This window comes from Lepidochelys kempii, chromosome 2 (genome assembly GCF_965140265.1).
Source record: "Lepidochelys kempii isolate rLepKem1 chromosome 2, rLepKem1.hap2, whole genome shotgun sequence".
In the NCBI taxonomy this organism is placed as follows: Eukaryota; Metazoa; Chordata; order Testudines; family Cheloniidae; genus Lepidochelys; species Lepidochelys kempii.
Window position 1 is genome coordinate 3,462,625 of NC_133257.1, and position 17,296 is coordinate 3,479,920.

Sequence of the window (17,296 nt, forward strand, 5' to 3'; positions counted from 1 at the left end):
GCATACACCGCCCCCCCCACACACCCCCACACACAGCATACACACCGCCACCCCCCCACACAGCATACACACCGCCCCACACACACCGCCCCCCTCCCCCCACAGCATACACACCGCCCCACACACACACCCCCCACACACAGCATACACACCGCCCCCCCCACACACACCGCCCCCCCCCACACCCACACACACAGCATACACCGCCCCCCCACACACACACCCCCACACACACAGCATACACACCGCCACCCCCCCACACAGCATACACACCGCCCCACACACACCGCCCCCCTCCCCCCACAGCATACACACCGCCCCACACCCCCCCACACACACAGCATACACACCGCCCCCCACACACACACCGCCCCCCCTACACACACAGCATACACCGCCCCCCCCACACAGCATACACCGCCCCCCCCCACACACACACACCCACACACACAGCATACACCGCCCCCCCCACACACCCCCCCCCACACACAGCATACACACCGCCACCCCCCCCACACAGCATACACAACGCCCCACACACACCGCCCCCCTCCCCCCACAGCATACACACCGCCCCACACACCACCCCCCCACACACACAGCATACACACCGCCCCCCCCACACACACCCCCACACACAGCATACACCGCCCCCCACACACACACACCCACACACACAGCATACACCGCCCCCCCACACACACACCGCCCCCCCCACACACACCCCCACACACAGCATACACACCGCCCCCCCCACACACAGCATACACCGCCCCCCACACACACACACCCACACACAGCATACACACCGCCACCCCAAACACAGCATACACCGACAGCATACACCGCCCCACACACACCGCCCCCCCCCCACACACAGCATACACCGCCCCACACACACACTGACAAAGCATACACACCGCCCCCCCACACAGACACACACACACAGAGCATACACCGCCCCCCCAGCATACACACCGCCCCCCCACACCGCCCCACACACACACAGCATACACACCGCCCCCCCACACACACACACACACAGAGCGCACTGACACACCCCGATAGGACATCCACACACAGATCTCTGTCTCAGTCAGTCTCACACACACACACACACACCCCGTGTGCGGGAGCCTAGGGCTGGGGGCAGGGGAGAGCGCCCCCCCCCTCGGTCTGCCCGCACGGCGCAGACCCCGGGCGTTGGGGCTGGTTTCAGTCAATAGCAGCAGCTGTGACCGGGAGCGTTTGCTGCGGGCTCCGGCGGGGGGGGGGGGGACGCCGGCCCGGGGGGGCTCACACTCCTCACAGCCCCAACGCGCTGGGGAAAGCGCCGGGGGCAGCCGGCTGGAAACAGCCGTGTGGGCTCGGTTCGGCCAAGGGACCGCTGTGCCGTGCCTGGGGGGCAGACACCTGGGGGGAGGGGGACGGGTCTTAGCATGGCTGATGGGCTGAGAAAAGGGACGTGTAAGGAAGACAAGTGTGTATGTATGCGGGGGGGGGAGTGGGGGGGGATGATAGATAGATGGGATATACGGGGAGAGATCGATAGATGACCTGTACCTATGGGGAATATGGGTGGATGGATGGACGGACAGACAGAAGGCTGTGTATGGGGATGGACAGACAGAGGGCTGTGAGCAGTGATAGATGGCCAGCCAGAGGGCTGTGCATGGGGATGGATGGACAAAGACAGACAGACAGAGGATGGGGTACAGGGCTGGCTGGACAAAGAGCTGAGTATGGGGCTGGACAGACATGGACAGACGGAGGGCGGCGTACGGGGATGGACGGACAGAGGGCGACAGCTGCATAGACGTAGCCAGCAGCATTAGCTCTGTTATTAAACTTCTTGGCAGGCTTGACTCTTTCAGTTCTTGCTGGCTGATCAGTTCCAGAGCTGCCCCGGGAGTCACCACAGGGGGATGGTTCCCTTCAATCCCCCCCCCCAGAACATCCCCCACTCCCAAGGTATCCCCAGGTCTCCTTTCCCCACCTACAGCTGAATGCAGCCGGGTTCTGCTCCCTGCATGGGGGTGCGGGGTGGCTGCTGCTCGGTACCATGGACAGCGCCCACTGGCTGCCACCCCTTGAAGTGGGGGAGAGGCCTCGTTTGAGGCCCGGTGGGTCACTGTCTAAGCCCTTCACCCCCCCAGCTCTCAGGGCAGCATGGTGGGGGGGGGCAGGACAAGTCTGAGGTGAGCCATAAAAGCCTCACAGCACCTGGCACGAGGCCACCTGGAGCTCCCAGGCGAGGGCCCCTTTGAAACAGCCCTTAGGAGGGGGCAGCATGCACAGGGGACGTGCTCCCGCCTCCTCCCACCCCAAGGGGCACTAGCAGGGGTTGCCACGACACCCTCCCCTGTGAACGGCACAGGCCTGACTGCTCCGCTTAAAGACCCCTGGGCTCCCCTTCCTGTCCAGCCACACGGTGCCCCTTGAAGAGCTCTCAGGTCCCACCAGCCACCAAGGACAGAAGGGGCAACCACCACGCAGTGGCTCAGTGTGCGTGAGCATGTCTCCCACTAGTGGTTGCCCTGAGCCTGCTGCTTGCAGCTCAGGGACAGCTGGTTTTAGCTCAGCCGGCAGGGGCTTTTGGTGCTGAAGGTCCCAGGTTCAATCCTTGCTATTGACCCTCAGGGTGTTGGCAGCTCTGAGCCCCTGTGCATTGCACGAGATGGCAGGGGACTCCCAATTAACACAGGGGCAAGGCCAGAGCTGGCATCAACAGGTGCTTTGCCTGTGTGAAGACAGAGCACAGCTGCCAGGCTCTGCGCCTAAGGGCTGCCCTCCCTCACCCTCGCATGCGCAGCATGCGAAATGCTCTGGCTGGGGGGTGATTTGCTTTCTCTGTATTTACGATGGTTTCACTGAAGCTCAGGCCGTGCATTGGCCCATGGGTGGAAAGGTCAGCGGCTCTCCCAGGAGGGCAGGACAGTTGCTGCCTGTCATCACAGGGGGCTGAGTTCACAGGTGCTCTCAGCTGGGGGTGGAGGTAGGGTTGTGTGTGAGGCAGGGGCCTGGTGGTGTATTCAGGTGTGTGTGGGGGGTGGTTTATAAACTGGGGGGGTTTTATACGGGTGCATCACACACAAAACTGCTCCTTGCGTGGGGCAGGCCTCACACCTCGCTGTGTATGAGGGTGCAGCCCCCATTGAGCTGCCCCGGTGCATGAGCAGTTCAGCAGCCGCCCCACAGAGCGGGCGAGCCAAGAGCCCCTGGAGGGTGAGCTGGCCGGGGGCTGCCTCGGGCTATGGAGGCGCGGACACTGACGGCTGTAACACCCGAACAATCCCCGTTGGCCGGGTGAAGCCGGCCAGAGCAGGGCCCCGGCCTGTCGGTGAGGCACAGCACTTCCAGGGGACCATCGCCAGGGTGGCTGCATCCCCTAGAGCTGCACCCAACCCAACCCCCACTTCCCAGAGCGCCCCCCGCTCTGGCCCACTGCTCCAGAGAGCTACCCAGCTGGCTGCTGGAGAGAGGGCTCAGTGTGGGGCAGTTTCTTGTGTTAACCGCTGTCAGAAAACGGGTTCCCCGAGACACACTGGGAGTGTCCTCCAGAGCTTTCACCCAAGAAGCCCCCGCAAATATTCGTTCACTAAGTCTCACGCCATCCCCTGAGGTCGGTCAGGGGCAGCTCACTCACCTGCCAAATGCAGCCGTCTCTAGGGTGGCATGTGGGAGCTGCACGGCAGCACTGACAAAACAGGAGGAAAGAAGAGCCCCCCCCCCCAGGTGTACTTGGCGCTACAGAGGGAGTGCAGTTGGCAGGACCAGCCCTTCAAGCTCACGCACAGCACAGCAGACCCCCAAACAAACAACTAAAAATCTCTCAGATAAGGAGAAGGGGGGGGGGGGGGGGAAAGAAGAAGAGGGACACATGCAAGTCTCAGATGAACCACAGGGTTAGAAGGGAGCGCAAGGGTCAGCTACTCTAACCCCCTGCCAAAGTGAAGGATTTGTTGTGTCCGACCCTGTGACGAAGCGGGACCGTTCTTAATGTTTCCTCTGAATAGTGTGGGGGTGCCTCAGTTTCCCCAATGCAGTTCTTAAGTATCTAGGGGGTGGGGTAAGGGTGTATGATCATTGCAGAGCCCTACAGGGCAGGTGTGTGCAGGGGTCTAGACACAGAGAATGGCCGACACCCTGTTTCCTGGTCACTGATGGCCTGACCCTTCCCCCCTGCAAGGTGAGAGCTAAGGGGGTGGAGAACAAAGGAATCAGGTGCCCTCCTGGCCCGGGACAGGGACAAAGCCCAGAAGAGGAGGGACTGGAGAGAGTCAGTTTGGGGCTGGCTGGGGACATAGAGTGAAGTACAGACGTGGTTGTTTGGCTCACTGCCCCCCCAAAATGGACCCAGCTGAGGGGTCCTATTCTCTGCACCTACAAGCTGTGGTTTAGACCGTGTTCCTGTCATCTAATAAACCTTCTGTTTTACTGGCAGGCTGAGAGTCACATCTGACTGCGAAGTTGGGGGGCAGGATCCTCTGGCTTCCCCAGGACCCCGCCTGAGCGGACTCGCTGTGGGAAGCGCATGGAGGGGCAGAGGAGGCTGAATGCTCCGAGGTCAGACCCAGGAAGGTGGAAGCTGTGTGAGCTGTGTGTCCTGCAGACAGACAGTCTGCTCCCAGAAAGGAGACTTCCCCAGAGTCCTGGCTGGCTTCGTAGGGAGCAGTTCCAGAGCATGGCCCGGTGACTCCGTGACAGACCCACCCAAGACAGACGGCTAGCGAGCCTCCTTTTGGAGCCCCCCAGTGAAGGGACTTCATATCACTGAGTGCACATCTGGAACGGGCTCCAGTGCTAAGGGCAGGATAAGAATCCCATGAGAACAGACTAGAGAGGCTCCCACCCCAGGATCATGTCTCCTCTGCAAAGGATAGCCACCCCCTTCTACTGAATCCACAGCCCTGCCCCTACGGGGGTCTCTTATCCAAATGCTGACCAGGGCTCCCTCTTGCTTAGCTTTAAAGCACTCCTAGGCCATATGAGCCCAGCTACCAGCACTCACCCATCTCTTTGTGGCAGTCGTAGGTGCCAGGAATCATTGCAATTAACTAGCCTATTGTGCCAACGTTTGTCGATAAATCCAATATATAATTTCACTGCAATTAGCAGCTCCTGGCTCCCGCTCCGTCCCCATGGTGGGGAGGCGAAGCTGACAGGTAAAGTTGCACACCAGCAGGCCTGCCACTGGCAGAATATCTCCTGAAGTTTGCAAAGTGCCCAGAAAGCCATGGAGCAGGAGTCAAAGCCACTCGCTGCCCAAGCAGGGTGCTCCAGAGGCAGTGTGGCCTGGGGCCACCTGCTGGAGCCATGCAGCCAATCCCAGGTCTGCCCACAACTTCCTGGGCAAGTCACCCCACTTAGCTCTGCCTCAGTTTCCTCTTCAGTAATGAAGGGTTGTCAGGCACGCCATAGCGAGGAAGCACCATGGGCTATTATTCAGGGTATCGAAAGGGCCAAAGCATTCCTATGAGTTACCAAGTAGCCTCCTACCCTCCAAACTCAGCCACGCGGGCTAAAGTCAGTGTGCTCGCAGCCTAGTGCGGGGATGGGGGCAGTGGGAAGGATGTTCCCAGATAACCACGGGCAGCCTCTCCTAGGGGGGGTCTCTCTCAGGGCTCCTGGTACTAACACAGACTGCTTGCACAGCTGGGGGTGAGTCACTCCCCTGCTCTGTCCCTCAGTTTCTCCCCCACAATTTACAGGGGGACACAGAGCCAGGCTCCCAGCTTGTCTGAGGCAGATCACGGATGTCTGCCAAGTGCTTGGAGGTCCCTGGCTGGAAGGAGGCCAGCATGTTGTCACCTGCAGGGAAATGAAGGCCGATCAGGGAGCAAAATGAGACACAGGCAACGTCTTCAAACTGTTGCCCCAGCAATGGATTTTCCTGGCGCCCTCACACACTGGGTGCCATACAGAGACACTAGAGGGTTGGTCTACACGGCAACTGAAAACCCACAACTGGCTTGTGCCAGCTGACTTGGGCTACGGGGCGGTTTCGTTGCAGTATTGACGTTCGGGGTTAGGCTCTGGGAGTTGGGACCCAGCGAGGAGGCCGGGCCAGAGCTGGGGATGCGGCCTGAGGCCAAACATCTACACTGCAATGAAACAGGCCCTGAGCCCAAGTCAGCTGGCCTGGGCCAGCCACAGGTGTCTAACAGAAGTGCAGATCTACCCTAAGGAACACCAGTTAGCATCCTGGGGCCAGCGCCCAACCTCCCACCCTCTGCACTCAGAGCTAAGAGCTCACGGAGTGACCAGGCCTGGATGGAGGTGATGGGCAACAGAGTGGTGAGTCTGGTTGGGGGACAGGGAGACCAAACCCTGCTGCTGACATCATGCCCCCAGCTCCATCCAGATCAACTGCCCTGTGAGCACACATGGCACAAGACTGGCAGGCAGACCCCTGTCCTGGTCAGGAAGGGCCTCGTCCCCCCAGACACCCCTTGGGAGTGGCTGCATTAGACAGACGTGTCCAGGGACCTGCTGCCAGGCCTATGCCTAGAGCCTGTTAAAGGGCTCTTAATGGAGAGCGGTAAAGTTGCTAGTAAAACTGAATTAGCAGCAACAGGCTTAAAGAGCCATGGCAGAGCCAGGGCTCAGGGAGCCGTAAAATGGCCCGTACTGCAGGCCTCCGAGGGGCTGACCGGCAGGGCGGGGGCCGGCGCTAGCCGCACACGGGCAGGCTGCAGCACGCGCCCGGCGGAGAGGCCCCAGGGGTTACCAGGCAGTGCTGAGCTCAGTGGCAACGCCGTGGTGGGTTCATAAGCGAAGCAGGGCCAGCGTTCATGGGGGGAGACAATCCCCAGAGGCAGGGCAGGAAACGGGGTGATCTCTAGAGAGAACTGGCTGGCCCATAGAGGGCACACTAGTGACAAGGGGACATGGACAGCACCACCCAGAGCCACTGGGCAATCTGAATTGCTGCTGCTCTGCTGATATTTTGGAGCCAAACGAGGCCCCCGCCCAAAAGGAAGGGGGGTGTTATCGGACGGATGCTCTTTCCTCAGCATCAGGCTTGACCGAGCACAGTGCAGGGAGCTCTCTCCTCCGAGTCATGCTGAGCCCAGGGCAGTGCAAGGGGTGGCCCCTTGCACTTTCAGCAGGCCCCCTGTCATGAGACAGCTGCGGGGAGACTGTGCCAGACCCCAGGAGCGGGACGAGAGCTCTCACGCCAAGCGTGCAGAGACTACGGGAAGGGTCACAGAGGAGGCCAACGGTAACTGAGCAAGGGCAACCCCCCCCCCAGCCGTCTGTCTCACCTCTTGGTCTAAGGGCTGGGCCCCCTTCGAGGGTAAGGGACAACTACTGCTACCAGCCAAAGGAGTTACTTCTTCAGCTCCAGTGGCAGATGCATTGGCTCTGAGGGAGAGGGGTTCGAACTCCCTGCTGCCCCGGGGTCGTTGGACGAGCAGGTGGAAAGAGACTGGGCGTGAGATCAGCTTCTCATGAAGAGTACCAAGATGGCCAGGAAGCAGGAGCAACCGGCCCTGGATTGCTGAGGAACGGGCTGTATCTGTGAGAGATATTAATCCCCAGCGCCGCACCAGTCAGACAAGAGCCGGCGAACAAAGCAGCTGCTTTCTGCAGAGCTGTTCTAATTGCACTAATTTACCTAGATCAACTCAATTAGCAGATCTCATGAATTTCTAGAATGTCACTTCATTTACCCAGATGATCCCCCCCAGGCAGGATCCGGGACGGCTGCCAAGAAAGCAAGACCGAAGACAGGCGGTGAGTGCATGAGGGAGCGCACACAAGGCATGCTGCTGCGGGCACCCACGGCCACACACGTATTCGCACGGCAGCAGGTCATTTGGGAGCTGCCTTCTCCATCAGCTGACTCCACTCTCCTCTACCGAGCCCCATCTCAAGCCGGGGTAGGAAGAACTCTCCAGCAGGGAAATGGCCTCCGACACTTAATAATAATACATGGGACACTTACAGCCAGACCGGAGGAGGTGCAGGGGGAAGAGTCCGACCTGCCCTAGGAGATGGCCCCAATGGGGAACTCCCTGCAGCACAGCCCCCCTTAGCTCTGGGGCCAGGGCTCCTGCAGAGGAAACAGCACCCATGAAGCTTTTCTATCCACCCAGCCCCTTCATCCCCCCAGCGCAGCCCGGAGCCCTGCTGTGCACACACGGTCTAGTTCTCTCCCCAGGCCATCTGCGCAGAGCCCCAGGCGGCTCGGCTTCCCACCCCACGGCCCCGTTCCCACTGGAGCTGCGATAGGCACATGCAGGCTGGATCATCAGATCTGGCCCAGGGGCTCCCGGTAGCCCACATGCATAATAAAGGGTGAGAGCAGGCCCATTAGTTACCAGCCTAGTCCTGATCCACAGTCCTATGGCCATGTCTCAATTTCACACCTCCAGCCGCACAGCTCCCCATAGCCCTGGGATCAGCAGTGACTTCCAGAGGAAGGCATCCTCTGCAGAGCACCCCCCGGTGCTGACCTGGGGCACTGGACTCAGCACTAAGGATGAAGAGCACCCCTTACTGAGTCACCAATACCCCTAACCTACCCCCATTTCCTACCCACCCCCCAGCTCTTGCTCCATTGGCTGGGGCAGGGGGTGGGGGGAAAGGGGAGCTGACTCGCCCTCCCACAGTACTAAACAACCCACAAAGGCTGATGCTGGGAGAAGAAAATTTGGGCCCCTTGGGAACATACTAGAGAATTTGGGCCCCTGGTGAAAAACACCAGAGCTGATCCACACCCCTCCCTGCAAGCCTAGATTCTTCAGCTCTGCTACACTCCCTGGGGAAGCCCGGCTCACAAGCCCCTCCCCAGGGCATTTCCCCAACCACCCTTCACAACACCACTCTTACTCCCTGCCATAAAATGAGGGAAAGGAGCTGTTTATATACAGCTTCCCTTCCCAGCATTCCCGGCTGTGAGGCCTACAGCTCCCATCAGCCCCAGGAACTACAACTCCCACAATTCAACTCTGTCTGGGCCAGGATCCTCCTTTGGCTTATAGGGCGAATGCACCCTGTTACCGGCCAGCTGTCATGTGACAGTTGCAAAGTCAAGCCTGCAAAAGTTAGGAAATGCCCAATTTCCGGTTGCCCCTTTGTGCTGCAGTTCAGAAATGGGCAGCACCGGCAAAGCTGGCATGGGGGTGGAGGGAGTCCAGGCAGGGATATTAGTGGTGGTGAGGGTTGCGATTGAAGGGCACTGGCAGAGCTGTGTGGGGTGGGGAGCGCAAGGCTGGAATAGCAGGGGGCCTGCGGGTTGGGATTGATGGGTGCCAGCAGATTTGCCAGCTCTAGAACTGTCGTTTCTCACGCTAATGAAATCTTCACCCACGACGTAGCAAAGAAACATTTTGAACAGCCCCATGGTGCCTTTTATGGCACATGGAACAAGTCTTCTCAGCGGATAATCCCCTGCCCTGCCCCCCAACCCCCACCCTATGGCCACACTGCGGTATCCGGCCTCTGCCTGGAAAGTGAACCATCCAATCCCTGAGCCAGAGCAGCACTGGACCAAGCAGGGGCAGGGAAGACAAGTGGCAATGTTTGAGCCGCCTGGAGCTGAGAGCCTGCCGCTCTGTGGGCCCCGCTGCTGCTCTGGTCACTGAGCGGACAGGGGAAGTGAGAGGACAAGCTAAGTGAGCAGTTGGGCTAAGCGAGCAACAGGCTAAGTGAGCAACATGCTTATCAAATGGTTGGGCTAAGCAAGCGGACAGGCTAAGCAAGTGACAGGCTAAGCAAGCGATGGACTAAGCGAGCGGATGGGCTAAGCGAGCGGATGGGCTAAGCAAGCGACGGGCTGAGAGAACGACAGGCTAAGCGAGTGGATGGGCTGAGCGAGCGACGGGCTAAGCGAGTGGATGGGCTAAGCGAGCAACCGGTTGAGCGAGCGGATGGGCTAAGCGAGCGATGAGTTAAGCGAGCGGATGGGCTAAGCGAGCGGAAGGGCTAAGCGAGCGACAGGCTGAGCGAGCGGAGGGGCTGAGCGAGCGATGGGCTCACACCCACTTCATCGGCCATCCCCGTGGGATGCTCTTGTGGCTGACGCGCCCCTGGCACAAGGAGCTGGCCCGGGGCACAAACTTTCGTTCTCCGTTCCCTGTCCCCCCCGCAGGGGCAGCTCACTGGGCCATGGGCCCTGCGGCGTAACCAGGAATTTCCCAGAGCTTGCCCTGGGTCGGGGTTGAGCTAAGGGCCGGGCTGCCTGCAATCAGGTGCGTTTGTACTGCAGATGGGCCCAAATATCCTTCCCAGCATGCACTGGGACTCGCACGAGCATGGGCATCACCAGACTGGATCAGACCCGGTGGTCCATCCAGCCCAGTCCCCTGGCTGCTCTGCTGCATCTGAGGGAGGTGCAGGAACCCCCCAGTGGCCAATACTGGAGTAACCTGCCCCTGGGGGGAGTTAGCCCCTAACGCCCTCGGTGTGGGGCTGGCTGGAGGGCGGTGTCCTTTAGACTGTTTTATTGCCCTTCCCCCCCACCCCCCCATGTGACTCTGGACATCAACTCCCCCTGCTGCAACCCAGCCGCTCTCCATCTCCTCCCTATCTCTTGGGTGTCTTCTGTCTCCTCCTTTCCTGGGTTTCCCTGCCCCCCCCAGCTCCATTTCTTCCCCTCCCCCTTCTTAGGAGCACAGACTCTGCTCCCCCCACCCCTGCATTGTGGGGATCTGTGTGTGCCCCACAGCCCTTCCATGGTGATGCTAACTCAGTAGACAGAGCTGAGGGCTAAGCACTGAGGTCGAGGAGGGCCCAGGCTAGGGTGGGTTCATCTCTCCAGGGTACTGGATGGGTTAGTGCCTCAGTTTCCCACAGGGAGCAGCAGTGTTAGGAGCCTCTGCAGTGGGCAAGGTTTGGAAGCCAGCAGGATGGAAAAGGATCTGGCTGGACGCTGGGCTCCCCCCACCCCTTGGGCTCCCAGCCGTGGTGTGGGCACTGCCCCCTGCTCTGCAATCGGCTCTTTGCTGGAATCCCAACAGCTGGCATGGGGCCCTGAGAGCCGGCAATGCCAGCGTCACACGCATCATCTGCCTGCCAAGCTCTTAAGCCCGGCACTAATGGCTTGTTTTCCCTCTGAATGCACAGCTGTTTGTCTCGCATGAGCAGCCCTGGTGGCAAATGGGGATCAGGTATCAGGGCGCCCTGCTGCCCCCCCAACTCCCCACTCGGCATGCCATCCCCACCCCATGCTGGGACCCCACTGCCCTATGTCTGCCTCTCATGCCAGAGTGGCACAGCTGGGTATGCTCTGGGTATCCCAAGGGCAGGCACAGGCTGGGCAGTGCCAGCTTCCCCCACCTGCCCTGGGTGGGGGGCCTTCCAGGGCGAGGAGGCCTGAGTCCAGCCAGCTCACTAGTGAAATGAGTCCTGGCCCCTGGTGTCTGTATTGCACCTGCCCAGGGACTGAACAGGCCCTGGAGGCTGAGCTGAGCGCCTCTCTCCCCCTCGGGGGGCAGGGTGAGCATCCTGGCAGGGGGCCAGAGGGCTTGCCCTGCCCTGTGCACTTAGTGACTCCGGCTTGTTGAAAGGCAACACCCTCACGCACACCCCCTTGTGGCACAGCATGGCTCTGCACGCACCCTGCCTCAGTTTCCTTTCCTTCAGGGCCCCTTAAGAACTCCACACCATCCCAAAGCAGGTAAGACAGGACCCCCGCTCCGGGGTTCCATGAAGCCCAAAGAAGCATGAACTAAAGTCTCTCACCTTGGGCTCAGGGGGTTCCCCAGGCTCCTCCTTAGGGCGTGTGGTTCGCAGCCGTGGCCTGGGGGCACCTCTTCCCTATGAGCGCGTCACTCGTGGGGACACCTCCCTGCAGCTGGGCCCTAACGGCCTTTTCTCATGCCCATGGGCTCCTTAGTCACTCAGCTGCCTCCCTTTGCAGGAGTTTGTCAGGGCGGGCTGGGCCAACCACCCCGTGCCACTGCCCCTCCCTGGCCACGTCTGCGGGGGAGCTCACCGACTCCACTGGCTGGTGGACCATGCAGATCCCAACGGAGCGCTGGGCCCAGCCAGCCAAGGAACTCACAGAGGTGGGCCAGGGCACATTTCGCCTGCTCCCACTCCTGCCCCCAGCACTGACTGGTCACCCTGTCACCACAGGGGGTGCTGCTGGGGGGCACAGCCAGCCAGTTCCTTTGCCCCCCCCCCCAGCGCTGCCCCCTATTGCTCCAGCGGGGGGGGCACAGGGTGTGGGGGGATGGGAGCACCCCCACCTACCACACATCCAATCAGAGAGAGGCCCCCTGGCTTGGCATCTAACGCAAACCTGCTCACACCTGAGGACAGCCGGGCTCGTGACAAGCCAGCCAGGGGGTTGCTCATATTGCTCCGCCAGGAGCACCTGGAGGCTGCGGCTAAGCTCCTTCTCCCGCAGGACGTGCCCTGACACGCTAAACAGGCAAGACATGGCGGGAGCATGAGCCCCGTTTTCCAGCTGGGGACCCCAGGCACAGGGTGGTGGAGTGATTTGTCCAGGGCCACCCAGGGCGGCTGTGGGGGAGCTGGATTGAACCGGGTCCCCCAGAGGTGGCGTGAGGCCAGGACCCTAACCAGGGGTAAGGTGGAGCTCGATGCGTGTGTGACCAGGATTAGCTGACGGGGTCATCTGCACCTGCAGGGACTGGACTCAGTGACCCAGGGGGCCCTTTCCAGCCGACGTGCTGCTGTCTCCCGCCTAGAGCCCTGCAACCTGACCCCAACCCTCCAGTTCCGACTACCAGCCTCGGGTGTGGGTCAGGTCAGCTGAGAAAACAATGGGCCTCTCTCATGCTGGGGGGCAGCTCTCCTCCTGCCCATGGGGCAGGCATGCCGGTGCGTGCGGCACAAGGGGCGGGAGAGCGTCTCTTTGCGCAGCGCACCCAACCAGCAGGGGGCGGCAGATGCGGCAGCGGGGCATGCAGCCACTGCTGTGCCGACCGCAGGCACAGGGGGTTCCCTGACCCCACCAGAGCATGCACCCCCTGCTTTGCCCCTCCAGCGCCAGGACTGTGCGACAGTCCTGCCCGGCCAGGCGCCCCCCTGCTGCCTCATGGGGCTACTGGTTCCCCAGGCTTCCAGCCTACCCTTGATCCAGTTGCTGCCCCAGCTTTGTTCCAGCTCCTTTCAGCCTCGTCTGTGCCCTCCCCTGACCCCGCTCCAGCCCTGTTCTGACCCGCTCCAGCCCTGCCCCCACTCCTGCCCCCGACCCTTGGACTGACTCCAACCCGGCTTCAACCCTTGGCCTGCATCGAAATGCCGACTGCGATCCTGATTTGGCTAGTCCGCAGGCTTGGACCTCAGGTCTGACCCACGACCTGTCCCAAGACCCCCATTTCAGCGCTGCCCTCAGCATAGTCCCGTCTCTACATCTGGCTTCGAGCACAGCTCCACCCACCAGGCCTAACTTGGGTGGGCTTGGGTCTGGTTCAGGCCTAAAAATGTGGCCCTCGCAGACCCCTGTGCCTGACTCCAGTCCACTGCCTTAACCGCAAGGCTACCCCGGCTCTCAGATAGACCCGGCTTAGGGGAGCCAGCACACTGTGACCACCGCCTATCATTCTCCTGGTGCTGCCTTGTCTGGCTGTTGTCTCATACTGAGCTTGTCGGCTCTTTGGGGTGGGCCTATGGTTTGGTCAGTGTTTGTACAGAGCCTAGCTCAACGCCAGACAGCTCCACGGTCCCTCGGCGCTAGGATAATACAAATCAGTAATAATGTTCCAACACGCCTTCTAGCGAGGGGGGGCAAAGAGCCCTGGGCCACCTTTAAACTGGCACCCCAGGTTCCATATGAACCCCCTTGTTTTCAGCCATGCACTGCTTTTACCAGCACTCACCAGCCTCAGGCCCTGCCCCGAAGGCGAATTTTGGTTTGAAGGGAAATGGCTGGTTCTGCCATTCCAATTCTCAGGGAGAGAGGCAGCGTGTGAGTGAAACGGCCACCTGCCTTCTGGTAACTATTGTTCCTCACGATGTGTCGCATGCGTCCATTCCACGGTGGTGTGTTCACGTCCCGTGCAATGGCGCCAGCGAGTTTGCCCGAGTGGCACCAGCAGGGGCAGCCCTGACTGCAGCCTGGCATCGCTTGTGTCCTGAGCCACAAGCACCCAGGGTGGAGCCATCTCTCCTCACCTTCCGTGCTGTGCCTTGCACACCAGTATCTCGTCTTCAGTGGCGTCTAGTTACTGGATAACTCTTTCGTGGCTCTTGGTTTTTATCCAGCCCCAGGCCAAGGACAGAGGGGACTTGTGCAGTGAACGACACGGCCCTGGCAGTACTTCCCCCGGTGCTGGGGGCAGGTCTAGGCCCTTGGCCTGAAGCAGAATTTACGTCATTCCCAGACCTCACCCTGCTGCCCAGCACCACAGGGGATTTCAGCAGGAGACAGGAGCGTGCAGCTACACGCTCGCCTGGTACGTGGCTAGCTGAGCCATAACACATACTCAGGGTGGGTGGAGGCCGAGGCAATGAATAGCCTGTGGGCTCAGCCGCCCGTCTCCCAGCCGGAACAGCGTATTCCCCAGGGGCACAGATTAGTGCTTTGCCCAGACTCATTTTGAGGGTGCTGAGCAACGGGGCTCATGCCCCTGCCCTCCGGTGGCTATTCCAGTCTAACAAGGCTCATTTCCCTGGGCTTCACCAGCCTCTCGGATCTCCTGCTATAGCCCAACGAACTGGAGCAAGCAGAGAAATGAGCCATAATTACAATACACCCGATTCTAGGCTGTGACCCTCATTAGCAGCTTTCTGACACTGGTCTGTGCACACTTTGTCTACATGAAGGACCTAGAGCAAATGCACCATTTGGCCCCACTGCTCTTCAGTTGGCCCAGAACGGAGGCCAAACAAAACTTCCCCGGGGCCTCGACTCGCTGGGTGGGTGGAGCCAGAGGAAAGGACTTTCCAGCACTCCTCAAAGGTCAGCACTCGGGAAAACACCCATCACAGCCACCAGCCTTGTAGTAACCGTCTGGCGGTTCTCTCCCAGGGCCCAGGTCCTCTGCACCTTGTGTGCTCATCTCAGAGACATCCGGGCCTGACAGGACCCTTGGGGCATCTTGTCTGACCTCCTCCCAACCACCCCGCTAGTCAGCCCCATCACTTGTTTGGCTATAGGCAGCCAGGCCGGCTCTGAAGCCTTCAAGAGATGGAGAATCCACCACTTGGCTTGGTTGGTTGTTCCAGTGGCTACTGACCCAGACTGAAAAACGTGTCTAACTGGTTTAACTTCCAGCCCTCGGCTCTTGTTCCGCATTTCACCCCAATGCCAAAGAGCCCTTCAGAACACGCTGCCTCTCCCGTGGTTAGGAACCACACGCTACCCACCTGTTGTGTACGTACACATGGGATGAGTCACTGGCGCGGCACGGCCTGGCAAGACGCTCGGTTGAGATCCGCGGTGCAGACGCCCCTTTCCAGCACAGCCGTCCCTCGCTCTGCAGCTCGAACCCCCCGGATGCTCTTTCCCGCTGTAGGAGCCAGCGCGCGGGCAGCAGGAGCGGAGAGTTTAGAGCCAGAGGCTGGATGTAAAATTGGCAGTGGGGAAAACCCAGAGGAGAAGGAAGACTCGGGGGGATTTATTTTCTACTGGTTCCCTGCAAAGCCCCTGTGAAACTCCCAGCTCCGGACTGAGGGCTGGGCCGGGCACCAGCACCTCTGATCTTCAAGAGCTGGCGACAAAGCGAGGCAAGTGCCTTCCTGCCCGATGCTGGGCAGCACGGGGAGCGTGGCGCTTTCCTCTGAGTTTTGGCACTTCTTGAGCTGAACGTGTGTAGCTTGCCAGGGCTCGGAGAATTCCCAGCCTCGGCACAATGGGAAATTCGGGGCTCTGCTTTGCCCCTCCAGCGCCAGGCAAGCTACCCACTGCCACAGCTGGCCGGAGAGAGCTCCCGCACTGTTGCTATGATCCGTGGCCTGGGTGTGTGGATCACCAGAGGGTAACTCCCCACCCTTGGGGTGAAACACGGCCTCTGCAACGCTCGGGCCAGTCGCTAACGCCAACACACCCTCTCCCACCGAGTACCATGGGGCGTTGCCACTTGATCAGCAGAGGGAGAGCCAGCCGCCAGCCCGCGGCTGCCACCCCCGCTGATGCCAATCAGAGCACGCACCAGCATCCAGGACTCCTGGGCCCAGCCCAGTGATGTGGCTGTGAGACCCCAAGCAAGTCCCTCCCCCCGCCCCACTCCCCATGTCCCTGTTTCTCCATCTGAACAAGGGAGATAAGGATCCTGGCCTGGGCCCGAGGGGCTAATGGCTGCACAGCTCTGCGGAGATAAAAGCACTCCGCTGCACTCATTTTATTTCCCTGCTCGCTCCGGGGTTCCCTGAAGGTTTGGCTGCCGTACCACTGGGCTGGAAGAAAGCATCGGCTTGAGGAGCCATCGGTGGTTAATTGCAGCATGCAATTAATTCCTGTCCCTCGGCCCCTGCTCTGTCCCTGCCTCTCAGCTGGGAGAAGCCAGGGAGAGCCCAAGGGAGCATGCTGAATGCCACGTGCTAACGAAGCTGGGGGTTGAAACAGCCCTGGCGGGAGTAGAGGTGTGCCCACGAATTCATTCCTCCTTGTCAGGGAGAACCAGCAGCCAGCCGTGCACAGGGCCCCTTGCACCTGACATGTGGTGGCTTCCATGTTCATTGCCCACTGGGTGGGCTCGTCAGCAAGCTCCCCCCAATGTCGGCTGGGGTGGATTGTTTGCTGTGGCCAGAGAGTGGAGATGAAACAGCAGCCTTGAGAATGCCCGACAGAAGAGAATTAGATCACTGCAGCCGGGATGGGATGGGGAGGGTCCAGGGATGGAGCAGGGCCTTCCTGCTACCCAGCACAGCAATTCAGCTGCCTCCTCCCCAGCCATGAACCCGGCTCCTGTGGGAGTTGGTGGGTGGGGGCTGTCTGCACAGGTGACTGAAGGGCCTGCTGGCTGGAAAGCAAGGTTGGATCCCTGAACCGTGGGAAGCTTGGACCCCACAGTCCAGTGAGAACATCAAAGAAATCAGCCCACCCCAAGCCACGGCCAATCATCTGTTTATTGAGTGGCTGTCACAGATAAAACACCAAAGTGTTCCACTCAAAAAGACCCCAGCCAGGACACGGGGTGTGGGTGTCAGGTGGCAGCCGGGGGGGAGCAGCCCTTTGCAGCACACAGCAATCAATTCCAATACTCCAGCTTATCCAGCCCCTCTCGGGAAGGGGGCGCTCGGACTGACTTGCGCGGGCCACACCAGGGCAGCCTGGCTGGCTCATCCCCACGCACTCTGCTGGGTGACTTCTCCTCCCCCATCCTCTCCTCACTTGGGCTTTTCACTCAGAGGAATCAAAATCAAGGGACAGGCT